Raw genomic sequence first — 27,500 nt, forward strand, 5'->3', positions numbered from 1 at the left:
ATCACCGGATACACGGCAGCGTTTGAAGCTGATGGCAGCTCGTTAACAAACATCCACAAACAATTAAGACACATTTTCGCCTAATTTATTTACTGACAACGCAAAAAATAATCTGGTTAGTATAACTCACTCAATCTGGAGGTAAGTGAAGAAAATTCAGAAAGTTTACTAAATTATATTGACGAAGTTTTTGTCATCAAGAAATCAGCAGCTGAGGCTGAAACACCTGCTGGGACCAAGAGGAGCCGTCCTCAGGACTCGCCTGAGGCCTCATCTCCCCGGAAGGACGTATTAGAATTATTAGATTCTATAGATAAACGGCTTCTGGGATTTGAGGGGCGACTTCATCTGCTTGAGGTTCTTCACCAGGAGTTTCAGAACCTCCGAACATCTCTGGAGTTCAGCCAGGAGCAGGTTGAGCGGCTCGCTGCTGAGAACGCGTCTCTGCGGGAGTCCGTTTCTTCCCTGGAAGAGGGAATGACGCGGATCACCCGGGACAACAAGACTCTGAAGGAGACGGTTTTGGACCTTCAGGCTTGCAGCATGAGGGATAATCTGGTGTTCGCAGGTCTGCCGGAGCAGACGGGAGGGGCGGAGAACTGCGAACATACAATCAAGAACGTTCTCCAGACAGAAATGAAGATTCCAGAAGAAACGATAAAAACATCACCTTTCACCGGGTACATCGCCTTGGAGCTAGACGAGTGGACAGCAGAAGACCTCGTCCCATCGTGGCTAAATTTGAACATTTTAAGCAGAAGGATCTTGTTAAAAGTCACAGAAGAGAGCTCAAAGGGAAAGATTTCAGCGTGAATGACCAGTTCCCTAAGGAGATTTTGGATCGACGCCGGGTCCTCTTTCCGCTGCGTAAAAAGTTTATCCAGGATGGGAAGACAGCTGTCATCTCGGTGGATAAGCTTTATGTGGACAATAAACTTTACAAGGAGCGAGGAGTGACTGACTGGCTGTATTAGCCCAACATCAGGTCAGACATTTACTATTCTTATCAGGATTCACTGGGTTTGAGCACGTCAGGATTAAACAGCTGCTAAATCCTTATTCTAGATGATGAGATCACCTGTTCATCACCACCTCACACCCCTATCACCCCTTCTTTTTAGTTCTTTCTTCTTTTTTAACCTGTATCTGTATTTTCCTTTCCTCTTTACTTGGTTCTGTACCTTTACACCTGTACGGCACAACCACACAACTTTCCAACACTACGTCAGACCCGACACACACACACACACGCACACACACACACACGCACACACACACACACACACACGCACACACACACACACACACACACACACACACACACGCGTACGCACACACACGCACACGCACACACACACACACATAGATATATTAAATTCACAGCAGAATAAATATCATAATTTATGCATCAAATAATACAACCACAAACACTGTTGGATCTTTATTATTATTATTATTATTATTATTATTTACTTTTCTGTTATTTATTAACATACTATTTTATTCATTTAGATGCTTATTCCATGTTATTCACATGAAGGCGTCATATTTTAGCTACTCACACACACATCTATGGATGCACGAAGGTTTGTCTCATGGAACGTACATGGAGCTGGCTCCTTAGAGAAAAGATTAAAGATTTTTGATCAGCTAAAGAGAGTGCAAGCAGACGTAATATTGTTACAAGAGACTCATAGATCTGCCACATCCGCAGATGAACTTAAAACACCTGAGTTTCCCAGCATGTTCTCTGCCTGCTATAACTCTAGGCAAAGAGGTGTAGCTATTTTAATACACAAAAACATCAATTTCACAGTATTGGACACAGTCTCTGATCCAGAGGGTAGATTTATAATGTTAAAAATATCTGTACAGAACCAAAGCTTATGTATCGTCAGCATATACTGTCCAAATATTGATGATCCTTCATTCTTTCATAATTTTTTCTCTGTACTCTCCGAACACTTGGACTGTCCACTTATACTTGGAGGTGATTTTAATTTTTGGATGAATTCCTTAACAGACAGGCTCAGTATAGCTGGGACTCAGCGCAATTGGCAATCCACTAACATAGTTAAACAGTACATGAGTGATTATGGGCTTTGTGATGCATGGCGATCTCTTCATCCTAACCGTAGAGAGTATACTTTTTTTTCGCACGTCCATAACTCTCATTCACGTTTGGATTATTTTCTAGTCAGCAGCTCATTGTTGGCTGACATGTCAGACACTGAGATACACCCCATAGTTGTCAGCAACCATGCTCCGGTCTCATTAACTCTGGTAAACAAGAAGACAATCCCACCAAACAAAAACTGGAGGTTTAATACATCACTGCTTAAAGACGAAGGTTTTATCGAATTTTTTAAAAAGGAGTGGGCTTTATATTTAGAACATAATGACCTGCCTGGAACATCAGCATCTATTCTCTGGGAGGCAGGAAAGGCAGTGATGAGAGGTAAACTAAACTCTTTCTCATCACATAAGAAAAAAAAACAGAAAACAAACGTATTCAGGAGTTAGAGGAAATCATCAAGTCTTTAGAGGCATCCACAGAAGAAGAGTCAATGAGCAAATTACGTAAAGCTAAATTAGAACTTCATGGAATTATTAACAAAAAGACACAATTTTAAGCACAAAGACTACGAATAGAAAACTTTCAACATAGTAATAAATCAGGTAAATTCTTAGCTAGCCAATTAAAAATAAATAAAGAGAAAACTACCATATCTGCTGTTAAAGACTCAACCGGGAATATAGTTAATGACCCTGAAAGAATAAACAACTCCTTCAGAGACTTTTACCAAACTTTGTACTCACCACAGATAAACCCATCAGATAATGAGATCAATGAGTTCCTTGACAGGATAACACTTCCTAAATTATCAGACAGCCAAGTTACAGTCCTGGACTCGCCACTAACATCAGCGGAGCTCCAGGAAGCCCTTAAATCCATGAGTAATAGGAAAGCTCCAGGTCCAGACGGGTTCCCACTAGAATTCTACAAAGAATTCTGGATCATTCTGGCTCCAATATTTTTCAGAATGGTGAGGGAAATCGAAGAGAGCGGCAGATTACAGCCAAACATGAATTCAGCCAATATTAGTCTCTTGTTAAAACCAGGCAAAGACCCTGCATTTCCAACCAGCTATCGTCCAATTTCTCTTATTAATGTTGATCTCAAAATAATTTGTAAAGCCCTGGCCAAAAGATTAGAGAAGGTAACCCCCTTCATAATACACCCTGACCAAACTGGTTTCATTAAGGGTAGACAGTCATCCACAAACTCACGTAGATTACTTAAATTGATAGATTTCTCTTACAGTAGAAACATGGAAACTAGTATATTATCTCTAGATGCAGAAAAGGCTTTTGATAGAGTTAACTGGAAGTTCTTATTTGCAACTTTACATAAATTTTGCTTTGGGAACTTCGTCATAAACTGGCTACAAACATTATACAGTTCACCAACAGCACGTGTCAGGACGAACGACCAAATATTAGCCAGCTTCTGTCTTCAGAGGGGGACCAGGCAGGGATGCCCACTCTCCCCCTCACTTTTTGCTATCTTTATTGAACCACTAGCAGCAGCAATTAGGCAAACAACAGATATTAAAGGGATAAAGTGTAAGAAAATAGAACATAAGATCAGTCTTTATGCAGATGATGTTTTACTCTTTCTCCAGAATTCTCAATCCTCTCTCTCCCAAGCAATAGAACTGATAAACTCTTTTTCCAGAGTTTCAGATTACTCTATAAACTGGTTAAAATCCACAGTTCTACCAATTAATTTCTCATTTGTCAATTTGCTTAATACACATTTGGAGTCAGGGAATATCACATACCTGGGAATTAATGTCTCTCCCAAGTTAGCAGATCTAACCAAACTAAACTACATCCCACTTTTAAGGAAAGTGGAAGATGATCTTGCAAGATGGAAATCCTCACCAATATCACTCATGGGGAGAGTGGCTACAATTAAAATGATGGTCTTACCCAGAATAAATTACTTATTTTCAATGATCCCAAACAAACCACCAGCTGACTGGTTTAAATCTCTGGACTCCTCAATTACTAAATTCCTGTGGCAGGATAAACCTCCACGAATTAGCTTAAAAACGCTTCAGAAGACCAAAGACAGAGGAGGACTGGATTTACCCAACTTTTATTATTATTTCTTAGCCAACAGGCTGCAATATATACCAAGATGGTTGCAAGATAACCCACTAGATGAGTCCTGGTTAGATATAGAACAGACACTTTGCAATACGATAGAGCTTTCAGACTTACCATTTATTAGCTCAAGCATAAGAAAACATGAAAGCTTCAAAAGTATTAGTATCAGCACCTCTCTGACAGCATGGTGGGAGTATCTTAAAATGACAGAGTCTTCACTTGTACCATGCAGACGCACACCTATCTGGAATAATCCTGACATTTTGCAAAACAACAAAATGATGAACCTTCCGGACTGGAAAAATAAAGGAATCCTATACCTGGAACACATATATGAAGGATTGGACTTCATTCCATTTAATCAAATAGTCTCCCAATTTGGAATGGATAAGAATAGTTTTTTAGAATATCACCAAATTAAATCTGTAGTCAAACAAAAATTTAAGCTCAATAAAATAGAATTACAAACACCACCAAGGGCATATGACTTTTATAATCTCAAAACCCCCAAACTGCTGTCTAAAGTATATAAGACACTGTCCAAAATAGACGATAGAATAGCAATCCCTACTGAAAAATGGGAGGTGGATCCATCAGTTAGCTTTGACCAGAACTTCTGGTCCCAAACGTGTTTAAAAACTTTTAAAATGATCAGACACCCCAATTTACAATTAATTCAGTACAAAATTCTACACAGAGTACACTATACAGGTCATCGGATGTTCAAGATGGGGTTTGTGTCGTCTGACACCTGTACACACTGCACAAACAACATTCCTGACAATTACATTCATGCACTGTGGTCCTGCCCACCTGTCCAGGAATTTTGGGGTAGAGTATGTGAGGATCTGTCAAAATGTCTGAAATGTCATATCCCAACTTCCCCCTCTCTTTGTTTACTGGGAAACCTGGACGATGTCCCGACTGAAACATCTTTGGCTCACGTGGTTCTGACTGCCATATGCATCGCTAAGAAAACTATCCTCTTGAATTGGAAAAACAGAGAAACTCTGTGCTTTAACCAGAATAGAAATCTTTTGTTAGATCATATTGCACTTGATATAGCCTCTGCTTCCACTTCAGATGAATCTCTCTGGGCCCCTTTGATCGGTTCCATCACATAGCGAGGGTGGGGGGCCGTTGATATTGTCCTACGGGATGGTGTAGGTGGGGGGGTGTGGGGTCTGAGTTTGGAGTATCCGGATGTTTCCTGGAGGTGGGTTCACTGGGGGGTGTCTGGGACTGGGGGGCCGTTGCCCCCCTCTGGAGGTGCTTGGGTTGCCTCGGGGGGTGCACTACTGGCAGTTGTGAGTGGGGCCCCTTGGGGATCTTGGCGGCGGCCATGGGTCACTGCATGGCGGCTGCAATGCCCCTGGGCGGGTCTGGGCGGGGCCTTGGGGGTCGGGTCCTGACATGTATGCTGCCGGGAAGAAGGCAGGAACACGCAGCAGTGCCTGGCCCGGGTTCGGGGCCTCAGGTAGACCTCGGCTCCTCTGCCGTTCCATCACAGGGGAGGGGGAAGGTTCAGGAGGGGGAGGACCCAACCTTACCTGGATGTCCCATGTCTTATATATTCTGGAAGTTGTGGAAATGCAGGGATGGGCATAGATATTCTGCTGGGGTGGGGCTGGGTTGGTGCCCTCGGACTCCGTGGGGCTCTGTAATGCTGCTGCTTTGGACCCTGGCAGGATGGGCTGGGGTCTCCATGCCCTGGGTGGCAGTTTGACAACAGAGGTGCCTATTGGAGCCAGTAGGGGAGCTGGCTCCCTGGAGGGCTAAGCCCAGCCAGCCATTCCTCCCCATCCCTGCATATTTCTCTCCTCCTGCTCCCTCACATCATCACACAAACATACACATAGGATCTTGGGGGGTGGGCAAGTCAGGGAGTGCGGGTATGGACCCCATTTCTGCATTCCTGTGGCAACCTACCCCCCAATTTTATTTGCACCTTATACACTTCCACTGACGACATTCCACACAAACACACACTTAGGGCCTTGGGAGTGAGCACATTCAACGGCATTTGGCAGGGGGATATTTCAGCCTCCTCCCGGGTGCCGGTGCCCACTTCCAATTTTAAACCGCACTTAGACACTGATGGCTGAGGGTGTAAGTGGGGTGGTGCGGTGGCACCAGCTGACATAGGCCGGATGATGCCCGCACTGCCCACTCACCACAGCCATGGAATACACCTCATGATCACACAACACTATATTGGAGCAGGCGGAGGGAGACTAGGGGTCTTAGCCACCTCAGTTGTTGCTAGGCCTCCTGGGGCTGGAGGCTAGGAGGGAGATCTGGCTGTCTGGTTGGGGTTTGGGGTGGTGGGTTGCTGTGCTCGGCGTTGGGCGGGGGACCCTGCTCATCAGCACCCCAGCAGAAAGGGTCAAACTCTGGTTACCGGTGATGGTTGTACCCAGTGTGCAGCAGTACCGGGACCAGAGTGAATAGGGTGTGTATGGGGAGCATGAGTGGGTGTCCGGCGTGCATTTTTGTAAGTCTTGGGTTGTATGTGCATATGTGAGCATGAGGGAGGGAGTGTGTGACTGTGTTTGTGTATGATTGTATATGTCAGGTGGGGCTTTTGACTCCTCCCCTCTCCTGGAACCTCTCTTGATGATATAGATCTTTGTCCTCCCTCCCCCTGCCACACCTGGTGTGAGGGGTTGTGCCATGGTCTGTCTGAGTGTTCGTGGCAACCGGGTCTGGGGGGTTTAAGATTCAGGCATCTGCCTGATAGATCCCGGTGGCTGCCTGGTGGGGTCTGGGTCCCTAGGCTCTGCTGGGTCCCCGGCGGGGGTGATCACCCCTGGGTCCTGGGTTGCTGGGTCCCGGGCTCGGCCGGCAAGGGGGTGGGAGGCTGCGGGCGGGCCTGTGGGCTTGCCGCTGATATCTCCCGGGACTCTGCCGGCTGCTGGTTGTGGCCCCCCGGGGCGATTCTCTGTGCCTCTCGGGGGGGGGGGGGGGGGGGGGGGGGGGGCTTTCCTGGTTGCAGTCTCCTTGGGGTTCCTGTGTTCGGGGGCAGCACCTGGATCTCTGGGACTTGGAGCTCCCCCTGTCTCCTGCGCATCTTTGGGGGGCGGATCTGTGGTCCCTCGCACTCTATTGGACGCTCCTATAGAGAAACCTTACATAAACAAGCGCGTGTACACACACAGGTGCTCACAAGGTGCTCTCAAAAGTATGGGCTTGGGCACGTTAAACACAGGTCTTAAGACTATGGTGGGCACTTAATGCACTGTGATTTATTATCGTGATTTTTCAGTTAAGCAATGTTGATTATATATTTTCTTCATCAAGTTGACGCAGTGATAGCTAGATCTTGTTGTATTGTTGTTGTGTCCCATTTTTTTGTCTTTTTCTGCAGGTCTGGAAGCAGACTCTGGTTCATTTATTTTTGTGGAACACCCCCCCCCCCCTCTCTCCCCACCTTTTCTTTTCCTTTCTCTTTCACCTCTGTCTCCGTGTCTGGTCGGAATTACAAAGCATTCAACAACAATAACAATAAAGTTTTAAGTATCAGGCGTGACATTAAAAGCAAACGCTTTGATGCTCCACCTGAGAGTAAATCTGTAAGGCTTGTTACCAGCATTCAGACATCAATTCTGCTTGCTTCACAGCCAGACAGGACAGGGTAAAAAAATAAATAAATAAAAATAAATAAGTTCTACACGTCACCAGAACATAACCAACCAACACAATAAAAGCAGTGTTATACAAAATGGAAGGCCTGTAGTGTTTATTCTCTTACAGTAACAACTCATCAATTTTTTGGAGGAATTTATTAGAGATTTTTTGGTTTTTATTAATTGTGCAATAGAAAAATAATCGCTAGATTAATCATCTAAATAGTAATTAGAATAGTCGACTATTCGATAAAATAATCGTCAGAATAATCGTTTTAAAAATAATCATTTACCCCCAACCCTACTTTTTAGAATACCAGGATAGGAAGGATGGTGTAGGTTTACGTTTATTAGATTGATACATAAATACTACCAATAAGAAAGTGTACGTTGGTGGTTGTGTCAGAAACAGCGTAAGGCTTAATGTCTTTTCCAAAAAAAACAGGTGATGGGCCGGTCTCCAATCAAAATGCCCGGGCTGAATTTTTGTCCCAGTCCAGCCCTGGTTGCGAATGACCACAGTCACCAATTGTTGTCATGTGTCTATGCCTATGTTTGTATGTCTGATCTCAGAATTGTGTGTACTGAAACTCTAATTTCCCTCTGGGATTAATAAAGTATTTTTGAATTGAATTGAATTGTTTTGTAGCTTCCAGTCTTTGTCCACGTAGTGTATTGTGAGGCTCATATAGGGGTCTGATGTTCGGCTTGACCACAGGTCCGTGGTGGACGCAAAAACTCCACAGACGATAATGCGTTTGACACCTCAGTGCGAACCTCTTCATATAAAGCAGGCAAAGCGACTTTAGAGAAGTATTTCTTGGTGGGCAGCTTGTAGCGTGAATCAAAGGTTTTAAGCATCTTTGTGAAACCTTCCTTTTCCAAACTCTGGATGGGCATCATATCCCTGGCTAAACCATGCATTACTGCATTAGTTAGTTCTCTCCAGCGTTTGCTACTTTCGTCATACGGGGTGCAGCTATTTATAGCCGTGCCGATTGTTTGTTGAGCCAGCTTCTTTGGTCTTACCACCGCACTTGTTGAAGTGGACGTCTCTTCACGTGCTTTAACAGCTTTGTTGTACTCCAAAAAGTGCTTCTGCTTCAAATGATGAAATAGGGTTGTGGTGTTTCCTCCTTTCGCCACGACGGCCCGCTTGCATGTTCTACAAAAATTTGTGCTTTTTAGGGTATCCGACGGGCGGAAACCGAACCAGTTCCACACCACTGAAGTAGCACCTTTTTTTTAAAAACAAATTCTGTTTCATTCAACGAGCCGCTTTCGCCCTTCTCCTCCGTCGTCGCCATGCTTTTTCTGCCATGTGCGTATGAGCGTATGAGAACAAAGGCACTGCGCAAGCGCGCTTTACCCATTCTGTCCTATCGCAATATTTCATTTCCTTATCATTGCCCAACATGGTACCGGTATTACTGTGAAAGGTATGATATGGCTCAGCCCTAATTTCCACTCATACTCATAACAATAAGTTACTTATTAATGTTAATATTCACTTCACATAAGTGTTTTAAAACATTCTGAATCACAAAGTGCTGAACACCTTTGTATCTGAAGAAGGCGTGGCTCCTGAGGATTGTCTGGTAAAACCCTCAAAACGTGTCGAATTCTGATTTGCCAGAATACGCCGAAATATATAAACAATGAGTTCAATAAAAGAAGAATCACTTCCTGATTAATCCAGTTTCTAGCGGACTCCCCATTCGGCTAAATATGGGAAGAAGCCTTTTTGAAACCATCTCCTTTGACCTCCAGTCAAAGCCTCTCTGCGACGCTGCGAGTGATTACAGACACCACAGCTGTTTTCAGAGCTACTTCACACCTCAGACATCTGACCTGCAGACCCCGGGTCGCATCCCATGGCCGGTGAAGCTGAACTCAGAGGAAGCTACTAATCTCTGAGTATTGTGGTTTCGACGTCCAGTGACCTCACCACTCGGACCGCGCTCCTCATGACCTCCGGGAGCAACTCATACCAAGGGTATCGTACGCCTGCACGCTGGCGTCAGATGAGGTTAATAAACAACACTCTAGTTTATAAACAAACAACAAATCCTTTACAATTCAGACTTCACAAACTCTCAGATACAAAGAATGGTGTCGCTACAACACCTAGCTTCACATTACATCACATCTCATTATTCATATCTTGTCATGTATCATCGTTCGTTTAGGAAAAATAATTAACTTCAATTTTTAAACTGACTCTGTGTGAATTAATACGAAGTGTGTTTATGGTCCCTGAACAGGTTCAAGTAACTAGAATCTTCTGAGTAAACATTGAAAGATCAATCAGGTTGGTATTTCATGTTTATATGGAATCATCACATCTTATTGGTCATTTTCAGTAAAGTTGTAAAGTTTCATTCCATCACAACACGACTTTAGAAGAGTTGAATGTTTGACACCAGGCCACAGTTTGATTGGTAACAGCAAAGGGACTCAGAGTCAACGATGTTGAGTGTTCAGTGTGAACACAAGTACCTCTGTTGTTGTTATTAGTAGAAAACATGATCATTACATAAGTTAAATACCTCAAAAAAGTTAAAGTTTTACAACAGAGGCGGGAGGTTTGTTCCTGTTTCTGCTCAGATTAGAAGTTTCAGCCACCCATCCGGCTCTCCCACCTCCCCAAACCTGTCTAGACCAATATCTAACTCTCCTTCTCCTCATAAGCCCCTCTGCTTGCTGGAGCACACTAAATGAAAAAGCTTTCCACCAACAAGGGAACTTCTCCCTGTCCACTAAGAGAGAGAGAGGCCCCATATTTCCCAGGGCGGTGGTCAGTGGTCCTCCATCACTATTATTATTATTTTTGTCTTCACCCTGAAAACTCACTTCAAACAGAAGGTTCGTGAGGAGTTTGTGTCTGTATGCCTGCGGCCTGGTTGCAGGTTTACCACACACACACGCACACACACACACACACACACACACACACACACAGAAGAAAAGAGGGAGGGCAAGTGTCCACACTCAACAGAGAAGCGTTATGGGCTGTGTTGAAGGAAGGGAACTTGCCTGCAGCACTAACATCGACTCCGCTGAACAGAAAACAACCTTCCCACCTTAATGGCCTGTGTTTGTATAGTGCCTTCTTAGGGTTCTACAACCAGTCATGTGCGGTCAGAGGAGAAGGGGTAGGGCACTGCCCCTCTGTCATCATGACCAGTAAAATACAATTTTTTTAAATAATAATAATAATAATAATAATGCATTGAACTTATATAGTGCTTTTCTAGACACCCAAAGACGCTTTCACACACTCTCACATTCACACACTGCTAGTGATGGTAAGCTACTTGTAGCCACAGCCGCCCTGGGGAGGTCTGACAGAGGCGAGGCTGCCATTTGGCGCCGTTGGCCCCTCTGACCACCACTAACACAGGCAAGTTGGGTGAAGTCTCTTGCCCAAGGACACAACAGCAGGATACCCCTGGCGGGAGCTGGAATCGAACCCATGACCCTCCGATCATGAGGCAACCCGCTCTACCTCCTGAGCTACTGCTGCCCCAATAATAATATAAATAATATAAAGTCAATGTGTCCACTGAGTGGTCTAAGCGTTAGTTTTCTGTATGATTTAATACTTTTATGGTCAGAATCACTGAATTGACCTGTTTCCTGATCAAATACACACGCAGAAGCATGAGGGGAAACAGAGATGAGCCTGCCCCTTCTCTCTCTGAGCTGCCCTGCACACTAACTAATTCAGGCTAGTGCCAACTCTCTGTGTCAAGTGTGTGCGGCACTGCGCCCCCTGGAGGCAGCGATGAGAGCTGCCTCCATTCTCTCAGAATCAGAATCACAATCAGAATCAGAATAGGTTTATTGCCATTGGCAGTGAACAAACAATTCACAAACTAGGAACTTGCTCCGGTGCTAATGTGCTACATAGAACATGAAGACACAATAAGAATAAAATAGAATAAAATAGAATAAAACTTTCAACTATAAAAAAAGGCAGGTAATGGTAACATGGCCGATAACGTGACGTTGTGTCGAGTACAGAAGACCAGCATGGTTGTGTGTTTATAAGCTGTTCACAAGTCTAACGGCAGATGGAAAGAAGCTGTTCTTATGGCGGGAGGTTCTGGTCCGGATGGACCGTAACCTCCTGCCTGAGGGAAGCAGCTCGAAAAGTCTGTGACCCGGGTGAGAAGGGTCAGCTGCTATCCGACCTGCACGCCCCCGAGTTCTGGAGACGTACAGGTCCTGGAGAGATGGAAGGCTGCAGCCAATCACCTTCTCAGCAGAGCGCACAATGCGCTGCAGTCTATGTTTGTCCCTCACCGTGGCTCCAGCGTACCACACAGCGATGGAGGAGGTGAGGATGGACTCAATGATGGCCGTGTAAAACTGCAGCATCATCTGGGCCGGCAGCTTGGCCTTTTTCAACTGCCGCAGAAAGTACATCCTCTGCTGGGCCTTTTTGAGCAGGGAGCTGATGGATGGCTCCCACCTAAGGTCCTGTGTGATGGTGCAGAGCAGCACCACACACACTCACTGAAACAGGAAGTTGTTGTATGCTCACTGCAGTCTGTCTATATCGCCAACACTTACATTTTATTTCACATGTGCTGCACGTGCTGGAGTTCTACAGCCTAATGTATTTAATGACTGTTTGTGAGATGTTTATTAAGCGGCCAAAAACCTGCTGTGAAAATGTGCTGGGGTTAACTGATGGGGCAGTGCCGAGCCCCTTAAACACCAGTGTTAAGTGCCTGCACACACAGGGCGGGGGTGTGGAGCCGACAGGTCTTTAAAGCCCATGCTTCTGCATCAGCGCCATAGAGAGACGCACTGACAGACACATTATGCCTAAAGACTCTTCCTTCTCCTGGGGAGACCCAAACCCAGGACAGCAGAGGCCGCAGCGCTGTTCTGTGGTTTTCTGTCGTGTATCCGGTCCAAGATAGTGCATTTACTATTGTGTTTATATGGTGTTTTTTGTATTTGAGACACTTTTTTACATGGACAAATTCATCCCTCGTTCTCCTGTAATCCACCCACTTCTTAAAAAACCGAGTCTCGACCCCTCTCTCCATAGCAGCTTCAGACCCATCTCTAAACTTCCGTTCATCTCCAAGATCTTGGAAAAGGTTGTGGCTAAACAACTCACAGCTGCTCTTGATGAACATAACATCTATGATAGCTTCCAGTCAGGTTTTCGTAGAGCTCATTCTACTGAAACAGCTCTTCTTAGGGTCTCTAATGGCCTTCTGACTCACAGTGATGCAGGGGACTGTTCTGTTCTGGTCCTGCTGGACCTGACTGCAACCTTTGACACTGTAGACCAGTGGTTCCCAAACTTATTTAGCCGCGCACCCCCTTCTATGTCCCGACCATGTCGACGCACCCCCCAGCCCCCACATCAGGGCATGGCTATATTTTTTTTTTTCGTCGCTAGTTGAAGAGAATAACAATAATCCTAAATTTATTTTCAGTCCAGTTGCCAAACTTACACAGATTCAACAAGAGACAAGGATGTTAAAGTGAAAAAAGATGTTTTGTGGTCCCTGACCTCTCTTATAGGGTCAGGGCTTGACCCGCCATAGGCGGGCGTACAGGAAAACCTCATCAATGATTAAATAAGGAAGTGAGGGATTATCCATTAGGCATTGCCTTAAAGGCCAGAGCTATACGACATAGAACGGTATGGTTTTTCTTTGGGCGAATTGGTTGTGGTGTGGGCGCAGTTTGGCGCCCCCCTCTGGATGGCACCCTGGGTGCCTGCCTAGTTTGCCCGTCGGACGGTCCGACCACTGTAGGAAGAAATGGTATTTCTGTTTTTACATTTTTCACTGCAGTTCAAACTATTTGTGTTTTCATCACATTTAGCTTGAGTTTTTATTTAAATACCTTCATCTTTATTTACTTTAGGAGTATTTTTGTGTTGCTTATTTTGGAGAATGAATCAGGACACAACATAAAACTACCTGAAGGTTTTTTTAGATAACTTTAAAACATTAAATGTTCTTTAAATTGTTCTCTATACAGTTTAGAAATGTATCTTCAGCTGCTATTCACACGTGAGAATGTAAAAAAACATTCATTTTGACATAAATAATAAATATAAGAAAATAATATATTGTGATATATTCCAGGCTGTAGTTCTTTTTTTAAACACAGAGCAGTTCTGTTTACCTGTTTTCCCGCTACGTTTCGTCTGCGGCTGCAGACTTCCTCAGAGCTGACGCTGATGGTGGCGTCACTTCCTTCTCCGTTTGTAGATAGTAGTTGCAGCTTCGGTGACTAGCGGGTAGTAACTCGCTGACATATTTTATTTAACCGATGTATACACAATTTAAAAATTGAAAGGCCTTGACATTGAGAAACACCTCAGATATTAAAGCCAGAGATACGCAAATGAACCAAACGAAAGAGCAAACAATTAGTGGAAACAAAATGCCTGGAAGAGAATATAGAGCATCACGGAGGATAGCTACCACAGGATAACACAACTTCATATCGAGAACCTAAACGCCACTGGGGGATACAAGGAGAACTAAAATGGATGCTGGGTTTAATGGAAACAGAAGCTAACTGAGAAATACACAACAGGAGAATCAATAACTATAAACGAACAAAGCAACTGCTCAGGAAATCCGGGGTCAAAGGCCACTGATACAACAGGATACTAAACAAACAGGGACTTGACAATACTAAGGCTTAACAAAGATTAAAGGGAAACTAAAGAGAAATACAATAATGCTAAGTGGCTGGGGAATAGGAAATGGCAGGAGTGAGAGACCTGAGTGAAGTCTGAGGGGACAAGGGCGATGGGGTATGGAAGGGACAGGGAGGACATGGACATAACAGAGACGGGAAGCCGGTGGGAAGGTGGGTTATTAGTTTTCCACAGGAGCAAAATTTGAAAATGGATGTTGAGTCGCAGATAAAAAAATATCGCACAGTTGCAGTTTTGCCTCAACTGAGCCAAAACAAACGGTGCAAACCACATCCACATCCTTGTGTTTGGAAAATATAACGTGTGGCTCTCCTACTGTCCCTCACAGACTTTATGTTTTTACTAAAATGAAGACATAGCAGCAGACATCCATCTAATCCTTCAATCTGGTATCCTTGAAGGTATACTTCCTGTTTAACACTGAGCTTAATAGCGCCCCCTGCTGTACGGGCATAGGAATTGCCCACAGGTTACAACACCTTTTCTGCCTGAGACAAGTGGTGCAGAAGTGGGCAGTGTGAAGAGAACGTGTAGCATGAAAAGCAGCGTTTGTGACTCACATCAGCAGTTGTGTGCAGTTGCATTCACTCATTTGTTTGTGGTAAGGAAGGAAATGACACAACCGTGTGTGTGGGAAGATGTTAACACAAGTGTTTGAATGAGTTAGTCTACAGATGCGCCGGACTCAGTGGAGCAAAATGATTAGAGCAGGAATTCCATATTGTGTCACTTGCAGTAATAAATGTGTGTACCTGCCATGAAGAATGTGTGAAGCGTGACAGTAGTGTGTTTGTGAGGGACAGTAAAACAGGCACGAGTTACTGTTTTCATACACACCGATGTGTGTGTGTGTGTGTTTTACACTGTTTGTTTGGGCTCAACTGGGGCAAAACTGCAGCTGAATGACTTCTCTGATGTGTGACTCAAATACAAAGTGTGTACTTGGAACAAAGACTCTGAATATGTGCAGCAGCTCTTTTGTACCGGTGAATCTCTGTGACTTCAACGTTCCCGGGGACAAAACACAAATGCTATGGCGCCAAACGTACCTCCACAGAATAGGTAAGATAGAATCATCAGAACATCTAATCAGTTCAGATTGGTGCTATTGAGCTCTGAACTGCAGATCCAATCATGCTTTTAACACGGAGCACCTGAAAGTACGTTAACGGTGTATCTGTAATGCTCAGAGCTGTGTAAACTACTCAGAGAGCTCAGAGGTGGACAATGTTAATCACTTTGTGCCCGTCTGAATTCAACTTGTGACCTTTTATTAGTTGAGTCAGCTGGTTTAATCAACGGCGTTCATTTGCAATAAAATCTTTTTCAAAAGCTGAATTTGTTTACTTGATGCAGCGTGCTTTCCCCAGGACTATCGGACCTTGTTTCTGTCATGTTGGGGTGTCGTTTTGACCCACGACATGTAGAAGCACCACGGAGGCAAAGGTAAGTAAAAAGTATTTGTTTGTTTGGTAGAAGTGCGGGTGAAGGTCTGCGGTTCGGGAGGGCGTTCTGTAGCAGAGACGATGATGAGTCGTTGCAGGAAAATACAAATAAACGGGGTGAGAGGAGGCTTAGGGTTTCCAGAGCGTTTGGGGAGCTTGAGAGGAGGGCGAGTCGGGTCTGGCTGAGCGAGGTGGTTGTGAGGGGCAGAGATGATGGCTGGCAGCTGAGCGCAGGAATCCAAAGTATCCGAGCGGGGCAGGTGAGCGTGGAGAGCAGGCGGTCAGGGTGATCCGGGAGTTTCTTTCTTGGAGAAGAGTGCAGTCAAATGAACGAGAGGTACCCAATACTGACAAATCACCCGGCACTGGTGAGTTGTCACACCGCTCCTTAAATCCCCTGACCGCTGATGAGAAGATTCACAGCAGCTGCTCTCCGGGACACGCCCACCTGCAAACAGAAAGACTCAGACCAGACAGAGTTTAGAGATGAAGGCCTAGTCCACACGTAGCCGGGGTTTTAAAAACGAATATCCGCCCCTCCAGAAACTTGCATCCACACCACCTCGTTTAAAAACAAACTCTGTCCACACGTACCCGGATAAATACGTTGTTAAGGACATGCCAGACCTGTAGGCGGCAGTACTTCCCCCGTTCTTAACCTCGTCCTTCGTCTGTGGTCTTCCGCAAGGAGCAGTAATTCCACTTGCAAAAACAAACAAGCAGAAAGCGCTTGGACCATTGATGGATCGGGTAGTGACAGAGCGCAGCTCTGAGGGCTTCCATGCTGTCGGCTAGTGTAAACACAGGTCGCACACGTGATGTCAGCATTTTTTGTCGCGGAAAGTGACGTTGCGGACCTTAAAACTCCGGTTTTGTCCGTCCACACGCAGACACCCAAAACGGAGAAAACGCAGATCTTCACTTTGGCCGGAGTTTTTAAAATGATCCGTTTTCGTGTGGACGACAGGCCAAAACGTAGACAAATATCTAGGTTTTGGCAGATCCCCGGCTACGTGTGGACAGGGCCTGAGAATGGGACATGCTGGGCTTAATAATACGATGCTTCTGACGGGGAAACATCCCACAGGTTTGAGTGGACGTGGGGTGGGGGGAGAAACGTGGAACATTTTTATGTAACTGCATGAAGTATGAGGAAAGTAGAGGACGACTCAGGGAGGAATTAAACAACAGGAGGTGGAGTGATAAATGTAAAGAATTTGTTAAATGGTGAAGAAAGGAAAGATAAGATGGTTATTGAGCATCTAAATCACCGTGGTTTGTTGAATAGAATGCATTATTATTATTATTTTAAATATTTATTTATCTATTTTGATACGCTCTTACTCCGACTCACACTCCAGCACAGCAGGTGGCGGAAACGCACCTGGAAGTTAGATGCCACCCGCCAATAAACACAAAGAAGACAAGCACAGAGCGGGACTGTCTCATTTTTTTAAAACCGTAGTCGTGTGTCTTTCAAGCATTTATCAGCCAAAAATGATGTTGTTTGTGTTGAAATGTTCAAAGGTGTTGATATAAAGTGGGAGTCAAGGCATGGGTGGAGACTTATTCTTTCTGAAAGGGGCGTCGGCCTCAGAGCGGCGCTGAGGTGGAGGTAGACAGCATTTTGTGTATTTTCCAGAAATACCGCGGTTTAATTTGGAGCCAGTAATCACCTGAACTACAGCGAGCTTTAGACCACTTTACATAAAATAAGCTTGGCTTCATCCTGAGAAACTAACTGGCTGTTTTGTCTGTCAGCCTGATGTCGAGCATTGTGTGGGTCTGCTCCTGCTGAGGACGTCCAGATCAGCAGTTTTACTGTGACGGAGCAGGGCCTGGCGTCTCAGACCCTGGTTTGTTCATTAAAACGTGTCAGTGGGAGCAGGTCAGACTGCTTTTATCCACTAAACAGTTCAGTTACAGACGACGTTTAGAAAAAAGAACAGATCAAATGCTTTTGAAACGTCTGAGACAAGTCTAGCGGTGTTGCTGAAGAACATTTAGAGTTGTGGTTCTGCATCTCTCACTCACAGAGATCTGAAGGATCCGTCCCTGTGGAGGACTGCACCCCAGCTGGACCCACCGGGACTCCAGCATGCAGGGAACCTGGATCGAAGTCCTGGTTGGTTAGGCGTACCACCCTTTCAGAGTACTAGGCCTCTGCCACACGCCTGATTCTTCTTTGATGAGACTGTTAGCTTGCTCATGCATTGTTGATTTGTTGATTTTTGTCAGATCGATGCCGAAGAAGAAGAGAAGCGTGGCAGTGAATCCTAACGCATTTCAGTTGGTCTGAGCATCAATGAGGAAAACTAAAGACTAATCCAGTGGAAAAACACGAGTTGGAGATATTTATTTACCTTCGTGTGTGTGACTGATTATTGTTCTTCCTGCTGACAAAAACTTTATTAATCATAACTGTAAATCCTAACAGCAATAAAGGATGAAATACTGATGGCACATGGATTCATGGACACGCTTTTTTCTCTTCCCTACAACTTTTTTACTGAGGAGACACCGGAGCACACACATCATCATCAGCGACAGAGCCTCCAAAATTGTTATGGAAATTAAGCACGAAGATGTGCAGTGCGCAACTTTTTCGATAATATCAGCAGAAAATTCACCGGAGACAGCTCTTTTGGAAGAAAGAAACAGCAGAATGTAATGTAAACACTCCACGGTTCACCCCTCTCCAAAACCACAAGATTAGGTTAGCCGGAGCGGACCGAGGAGGCTCCGCGTCGCTGATTGGATTAACGCCGGCCAATGTAACCATCTCTCATATCTTATTTTAGCAGGTGCTCCCAGGCTGATGCATGGGACCCTGCTCTGTGCAGGCCTGCAAGGCATCATGCTTCCTGCATGATGAAGGGTGGAGGATGCTGAGGGCCGGCGAGGCCCATCTGCTCCCAGGAGACTTAGGAGTGAACAGCCGACTACACTGCCTCCCAGGCCTGCCCGGCGTCCCCGGGGAACACAGACGCAAAGGAAAGGCGGGCGGAGCTATTTATAGAGCAGGTAAAGAGGAGAGGTGAGAGGAAAAACGGGAAGGGACAGGAGAGTTGCAAACAAGAGGAAGGAAGTCTGAAAGCAGATGGCAATGTGATTTCTGGGCTCAGTGGGGTCCACGGAGAACCAGGCTGATGGTTTTTCTGCAGCGTTTGCTGGAAAGGAGAAACGTCGTGACTTGTTGTTTGACCTGCTGCTGCAGAGGTCCGGCAAAGTACTTCTCAGCTTATTGATGTGTGGTGCAGAAGGTTCATGCAGAGGCTAGCTGGACTGAACGGAGGAGAGCCGGAGCAGGCAGTACAGCTGGGAGTCGAGACTCGACCTGCAGCCCAACCCAGAAGCCTTCAGATGTTTCCACACCAGCCTCACTCTCACCCTCCTCTCAAATGAATAAATGTACATTGATGTTGCCCTACTTACCCCACTTCCATCCACACTGTTGACTTGTTGCAGCCCTCTGCTGTTTCACACTAATGCCCTTTAATCGTTTTCATCGTTCGGTGAGCTGACGTTGTACCTAAAGAGCGTTATCAGCCTGGCTTATGCTCAGTGATGAATGGTGATAACTCCTGTCAGTCAGCTGGTCCAGCTCCAGCCTGTGCATACTGAACCAGAGAAAAGGCCAATGTCCATGGAAGGGACCAGGCTAAGAAGGTGTGCTGAGTCACCATTTAATCAATGAGTCGGGATTTGACGTGCCAATTCAAATTCAGTTTGTGAACATTAAATAAATGCTGAAAACGGTCCACAAGTGTGGCGCCTTGACCCTTTAGGTGACAGGCCAGCAGAAAAAACAAAACAAGGATGGCGGCAGCTTGTTTCTCCGCTTCAGCCCCTGAGCATGAGGTTCACTTCCCCTGGAGTAGAGGAACGTTGTGTAACACTGAAGTAAAATACAGCAGCAACACGTGACGGCACGTTTCCATCCCAGGCAAGTCATCTTTATTGTGTAGCGCTTTAAAACTGCATAAAGGCTGACCAAAGTGCTCAACAACACTAAAACTGTCAAAACAACAGTATAATGCTGAGAATAAGTTATAATAAAAGACTCTAAATATTTGAAGTTTTAAAAGCGATTTAAACCTGACAATGAAGACGCCATCCTAACCTTAAATGGAAGAGCATTCCACACCTTTGAGGCTGCTGCCGAGGCTGGTGAATTTGTTTTTGGGGAGGTGGCCACCACCGTCATTCTGACCGTGTCACAGGTTCTGTCGAGCCCAGACAATTCCAAAAAAGGGAAGAGAGGTGGGGCTGTAAGGCTCGGATCAAATGACGACACCCATTGAACTGAAGCGATGTAGCTGCAAGCTAACCCAAAGCTAACACAGAGGTGGAAGCTAAGCTAACGGAGGTAGCAACCTAGTTACAACCAAGTTAACTGTGCACACCACCAGAGCTTCTGAGTCAGAGATACGCCGGGCTGACCGCTGGGTAGAACCGGGTGGAACACAGAGGTCTCCGAGACCTCCTCAAGCCATAGAAAGGTACGATCTAAACCAGTCTAGACCAGTTCCAGAGATCCCCACCGAGTCACCAAGTCTGTTAATGAAGGTGCTGAGATCAGCAGGGTCTGAAGCTGCAGAAACATCTAACAGAACGAACACTGTGAGCTGCCCGTTGTCTGCAGCCATCATGATGTCATGGAAACTTTAAGCAAACCTGTTTCTGCTGAACGCTTTTTACCAAAACCAGACTGGAACTAATCAGAACTGTTGTGTAGCTCCAGAGAAGTCATCAGCTGATCCACCACAACCTGTTCCAGTATTTTAGAGATAGAGGGTCATTTAGAGATGGGTCTGTAGTTTTTAGGCTGAGATGAGTCCAGGATGGGTTCGGCATGCATGTTGTAAAACAGACGGTACGGAGCCAGACTGTAGGGGTAAGTTAATAAAATCCACAAGGCATGGCCCAGTTAGGTCAAACCTCCTGATGAACAAGGCAGCAGTGATAATGTCTAGAATGTATGAGGTTGGTTTCATGTTTCTGAATGAGACAACTGTCCTGGAAAGCTACAGGAGTACACACAGCCCAGGACTGAGATGGAGGGGGTTGGATGGGGGGGTGGGGGTGGGGGGTGGGGGGGGGGGGGGGGTTGGGGGTGGGGGTGGGGGGGGGTGGGGGGGGGGTGATATTTCTGATTTTATTCTCAAAGAATGCTAGAAAATTGTTGACATTTTAATAATTGCATCATAAACGAAAACACAACCATAAATCGTGAAATTCTGAAAATAAAATCAGACGTAGGTGTGTGTACGGCCGAAGAATAAAACAAGTGTTTCCCAGGTGTGTGTGTGTGTGTGTGTGTGTGTGTGTGTGTGTGGTGGTGTGTGTGTGTGTGTGTGTGTGTGTGTGTGAGAGTGTGTGTGTGTGTGTGTGTGGTGGTGGCGTGAATGTTCTACACAGAAGCGGTGTTAGAAACCTGAAGGCTTCATCCCACTCTGCCTCCTCAGCCAGAACTTCAGATGTTATTTACTCCAGTTTTATTTCTTTTGTCCTGCTCTTACTATCAGGTTCATTCAGGGGTGAAGCATGCGCTGACGCAAGAAGCTGAAACAGCCTTCAGGTAAAACTTCCTTCGTCTGATCGAGTCGCGTTTCTCCTGCTCTGCCCTCCGAGTGTTAGAGCCACAGAACACACACCCTCCTGCTCTCCTTCCCTTACAAACCCGTCACCATGAGGGGGTGTCAGGATGTTCCTAACTTGACAGATGAGCTACCCCCCCCCCCCCCCCCTGCATATTAACTGCATCCTGGCGGTGATGCATGGACAGATTACTGGGTGTAAACACGTTAGATGCTAATGGAAACAGGCCCTGGGAGACAGTCACCAGCTTGCATCACAGCCAGTGTGGGGCTCGCTGAACCGTACGCGAGCGTGTGGTGCACCTACCCCAGTGCACCTGCAGGGGCGCAGCATCCCTTCAGTCAGGTGTGGGTTTACTGAACGAGCGTGTGTTCTGACCCAGTTCACAAACCTTCCTGTCTCTCACTGGATCAACCAGTAAAAACACTCAACCCTGTCAGCCCGTGTTTTACCACCGTGTTCAAACCCTCAGAGCTTTGGGTCAGTCAGCTCCTCTGATGCCTGATTAGGAAACATGGAGGACCAACACCCATCGGTGCTCTGAATCCAGCCTAAACAGGCTAACCTGAGCAGGTACGGCACCAGTCATTGTAGCTAACCTGGTTAAACTGGTTCTGGATGTCTGAACTGAATTCAATCATCAGAACTCAGAAAGCACAACGCTGAGGAAGGTAGAAGGTGGAACTTTAGGGTGAGCGTGTGCAGCGCGGGGACTGTTTATGGGGAGCACAAGACAGCTCCATGTGACACGCATGATGTCATGCAGCAGGAACAGTGATCATGTGGTGAACAAGTGAATCTTGTACACCCAACACGGATGGCTGAGTGAGACTGGCGTGAGTCAGTCTCGGGTTGGGCTTTTCTCATCAACAGATTATAATCCTGTGTGGGATTAGAGCGACCTGAAGCAGCATGCTCTGCCCCTGCACCGTGTCCTCCCACAGGTATTTCTCTCTGATCAGTCCCTGCTGTGCTCTAACTCACTTCCTCACACGTGTGGTGAGAGTCAGACGACACGTTGCCGGGCTGTCCAACGGCCCGTTTCAGCTTCCTCTGCTGCTGTTCCTACCGCCGTACTGATACCATTCACCATTAGCCGTATCGTTCTCTCATTTTCAGCTCTGCTCATCTGCTTTAGAGCTTTGTGGCGATCTGGCACAGCAGCAACATTCAGAAGAAAGTAAACGAGGAGGAATTTTTCACTTCGTTTCCCACTTTTGAGATTAAAGTTAAAACGTTGCGAGGAAAAAAACGTGTTTTTTAAGGAAGACAGGTGTGTGTGCGGGTCTCATGAGCAGTGATTCATGCTGGAACGGTCAGAATGCTGTTAGGAATGGTGACTGGGATCTGAGCGTGTGTGGGTCCGGGTTCCCGGTGCTGTCGCCGAGCTGCAGTCTCAGCTACTTGCTCTCCTCCCAAAGTCAGACTAGAACAAACTTGGAGTTCGACCTCATTAGCTGGGAGGGCCTGTGATTCCACTGCAATCGGAGCAGGTTTGCCTGTGTTCATCAGAGCATATTGGACCTTCGCCGGGATTCTATTAAACTTGGTGAACATTTAAAGCCTTAAATGGATTGAAAAGAATCGAGGGCAGCAAATTAACAGCTAGACGCTCTCGACTGGCCTTGACGAAGACGCCAGCCTGATGGACCTTGAAGAGATGCCTTCCAGCAGCTTCTCTCTTGTCCTGTGGTGATCCGACAGTTTCCACCTCCTTCTCATCTTGCATTCCCTTTTCACTCTTTTCCTTCAGACTCATCTGCTGCTCATTCATTAGTATGTGGCTAAAGAGAGGAGGCCATTGCTGCAGGTGCACACCTCTGTTATCAATCAGAAGGGAACATCATGAAGACCTGTGTCCAGGAACAACCGCAGCTCTGTCTTCCACTCTGGTTTGATGCTCAGCCTTTCCTCAGAGGGACTTTTAGCCTGCTTGCTAGCAAAGCAGAGAGACACGTGTTACCAACACAACAGCTGTGATCACACCGCACAGCTGACGTCTGACCATAATGGGCTAGACGAGGCTCAGGAGATGCACCTGCGTTGTGAGCTCTGGCTTTTCCCAGCTCAGGAGGACAGGTTGATCTAGTGGCTCCTACACTTCTGCCGACAGCCGACTAACAAGGCTGATGTCTTTATGAAGACTGCTGCCAAGACGAGAATTAGAGCTGCAGGAGGCAGCGAGGCGAGACAGTGGCACCCAGTGATGAGACGAACCAGCCGCTAGACCATCAATGGGAGAAGGTCATGACCTGTGTTGTTGATGCACCTAAAGACGTTGTCTCACACTGGAAGCTTTCAGCGTCAGTCTTGGACCAACAATCGAAATGAAACAGAGAAGTACAACTTTAGTAAGTCATGACTTCCTGGACAGAGCCTTCTCCGCACAGACGAGTAAAGGATGGACGAACAGGTAAGAGTGATCTAGAACCGGTGACACAAGAAGTCCGGGTCAGGTACAGGCAGACGTGGAAAGTACCAAAGTACATTTACTCACATTACTGTAACTGAGTCGCTTTTTTTTGTATATTTATACTTTTTAAGTCGTTTTTAAAATCTGTACTTTTACTTTTACTTGAGTACGTTTTTAAAAAAGAATTGTAATCCACTACATTTTAAATCACTTCTGTTACTGAGTAAAAATAAATTATACGCTTAATAAATTACAAATATTGCATGAGTGCCGTCTCTAAACCATGTGTGTGTGTGTGTGTGTGTGTGTGTGTGTGTGTGTGTGTGTGTGTGTGTGTGTGTGTGTGTGTGTGTGTGTGTGTGTGTGTTACACATATAGGACTGCATGAGACCGCCTGGTTTCATCAAATCCATGCATCTTATTTCTTGGTTGAAGTAATGTAACTTGTATTTCATAAACAATGACAATCGTTAACGGTCCATCTGAAATGTTTGACTGCATTAGGCTTGTTATGTGACAGGTTAGAGCACAGTCTCATGTTAGAGTTTTGTCATGAGAACATTGAGACACCTCACATACTGCATAGCATAGCATAGCATAGCATAGCATAGCATAGCATACCATAGCATAGCATAGTTTATTTATATAGCACGTTTACAATGCAGCATGGAAGCTGCCCAGAGTGCTGCACAGGCTAAAACAAAACACAACCATTACAAGGAGCTAAAACAAAGGATAAAAATCTCAATCAAAGGCAGATAAACCATGATGAATCCTAAGAACACATAAAAACAATGACACAATAAAACACTAAAACGAGTCACTGTCTAAAAGCCAAAGTGTAAAAGTGGGTCTTTAAACGAGATTTAAATACCACCAGAGATGGAGCCTGCCGAACTCCAATGGGCAGTGAGTTCCATAGCTTTGGGGCAGCATGGACAAATGCTCGTTCACCCCGCGATTTGAGTCTCATCCGCGGCGTGTGCAGCAGCAAAAGGTCAGCTGACCTCAACGTGCGGGTGGGCACATATGGAGTGAGCAGGGCAGAGAGGTAGGGAGGTGCCAGGTCATTGAGAGCTTTAAATACAAAGGTCAGTAACTTAAACTGTACTCTGAAAATGACAGGGAGCCAGTGAAGATGTTCCAGGACAGGGGTAATGTGGCTACGTCGGTGTGTACTCGTCAAGAACCTGGCAGCAGCGTTCTGAACAACCTGCAGCCGATTCAGGGCAGAGACCGGAACACCAACGAGGAGGGCGTTTGCATAGTCCAGGCGAGAGGTAATGAATGCATGAATGGTTTACTCCAAATGCCTCCGTTTCAGGATTCGTCTGAGGTGAGTAAGGCGGCGAAGCTGATAAAAGCAAGACCTCACTACGGAGTTTGTCTGTGGGGCCATTGTGAGTCCAGCATCCAGCTTGACCCCGAGACTCGTCACACACTGTTTGGAGTTAAGGGTTAAAAGGTCACAAACAGGGTGAGAGCCATGGTGGTTGCGGGGGTCAAAAACAATAAACTCAGACTTCTTTTCATTCAGTTTTAAGAAGTTGGATGCCAGCCAGCCCTTCACATCATCCATACATGCAGCCAATTTCGAGCCCGCATTTTTCTCGTCCATTTCCACGTATAGCTGACAGTCATCTGCATAGACGTGGTAGCACAGGCCATGCTGATTCAGGATATTGCCCAGAGGCAGAAGGTAGATTGAAAACAGCAATGGCCCAAGAACGGAACCTTGTGGCACCCCCCCAAGGCAGTGGAAGACAGGAGGATGCACAGTCTCCAATCTGTACAGAGATGGTACGGTTTGATAGGTAGGAGTGGAACCATTTATGCGCCACCCCCGTCACCCCAACCCAAGACCCAAGCCGACCCAGTAAAATATAGTGATCGACCGTATCAAAAGCCGCTGAAAGGTCCAGCTGGAGCAGCAGTACCACAGACCCAGAGTCAGATGCGACCAGAATGTCATTTAGCACCCTAATCAAAGCAGACTCAGTGCTATGGTTTGGACTGAAGGCTGACTGAAACACATCCAGCAGCGAGTTGTTGTTCATATGGGCAGTGATCTGGCTATGCACAATTTTCTCAAGGACCTTCGAGAGAAACGGGACTTTCGATATAGGGCGGAAGTTCTCATAAGTGGAGTGATCCAGACCAGGTTTCTTCAATATCGGCTGAACAACCGCATCTTTAAAAACCTTAGGGAACACTCCAGTGCTGAGGCTAATGTTAAAATGTTCATGAGTGCCGGGCTCAGCGCAGACACCGAGTCACGCACCAATTTAGCCGGGAGGCAGTCCACCGAAGAGCCAGCTGGCTTCATGGAGCTAATCAGTTTCATCAAGTCAGCGCTGATGGCATCTAAAAAATATTTTATTTTTCCCTCAAAATAAACAATAATTTTAATCACAATTGAAACAAACAATTGTGGAAAAACATCGTCCAATCAATGTGCACGTCCTGCTCTCAATGTTTGGATAGAAATCCCTCCATCAAACTGTGTGTGTGCGTGCGTGTGTGTGTGTGTGTGTGTGTGTGTGTGTGTGTGTGTGTGTGTGTGTGTGTGTGTGTGTGTGTGTGTGTGTGTGTGTGTGTGTGTGTGTGTGTGTGTGTGTGTGTGTGTGAACTGGTGTTGTGATTTAGCACTACTTACGCTGACAAAAATGTAACTAAGTGACTTTTACTTTGAGTACATTTTATTTACGATACTTTTTACGTTTACCCGAGTAAAAAATTATCAAAGTATTGGTACTCATACTTAAGTAGGAAGTTTTAGTACTCTTTCCACCTCTGGGTACAGGTTAGCTTGAAGGACCAATAATTTACCATGAAAATCAGTAAAGTCACAGCTGATAAAAATGCAGAATAAATAAAAATAATAAATAACTGTTTAGCATTTGTGGTGTAACTTTTAGAAGATTGTGGATATCTCCACAGATCTCAATGATTTAAAATGGCCATATAGAATAGAATAGGATAGAATAGAATAGAATAGAATAGAATAGACTTTATTGATCCCACAGTGGGGAAATGCACTTGTTACAGCAGCACCAACAATTAAGAGAATAATTTTAAGAAAAATAATAACAAAGGTACATGTAAGTACACATAGGCAGTATTCTAGACTTGTAACGTAAAAATCACAAATAAAAGCGGAAAAAATGTGGGTTCCAACACCGTGCAGCATACTCCAATAGACACAGACGTACTACGTAAATCTGGTATCGAACGATTATTGAACACATAATGAATATTGCTTTGGTGTTATTGTGTGACAGGATCATGCCAGTACCAGTTAAACTGAGGAGTTCTACACTCTTCCTGCAGAGGGGATGAATACGGCAGCGTTCTGGTTTACATCTGGGATGTCTCAGTCTGCCTCTGAAGGAGCTGTCCATGGTCTCCACAGGGGAATGCAGTGGGTGGGAGGGGCTTTAAGATGGAGGTCATCTTCCCCAGCATCCTCCTTTCACACGTCTCCTCAGCTGAATCCAGTGGGCAGCACAGAACCGAGCTAGCTTTGTGAACTA

General features: G+C 45.6%; 1 protein-coding gene across 7 annotated transcripts in view; it reads right to left on the minus strand.

The window, feature by feature from the left end:
- epha8 (eph receptor A8) overlaps nt 1-27,500 on the minus strand; it is a 411,677-nt gene that overhangs the window by 370,144 nt on the left and 14,033 nt on the right. The gene's annotated exons all lie outside the window — the stretch shown is intronic.

Source organism: Nothobranchius furzeri, chromosome 3, assembly GCF_043380555.1.
Source record: "Nothobranchius furzeri strain GRZ-AD chromosome 3, NfurGRZ-RIMD1, whole genome shotgun sequence".
Taxonomy (NCBI): domain Eukaryota; kingdom Metazoa; phylum Chordata; class Actinopteri; order Cyprinodontiformes; family Nothobranchiidae; genus Nothobranchius; species Nothobranchius furzeri.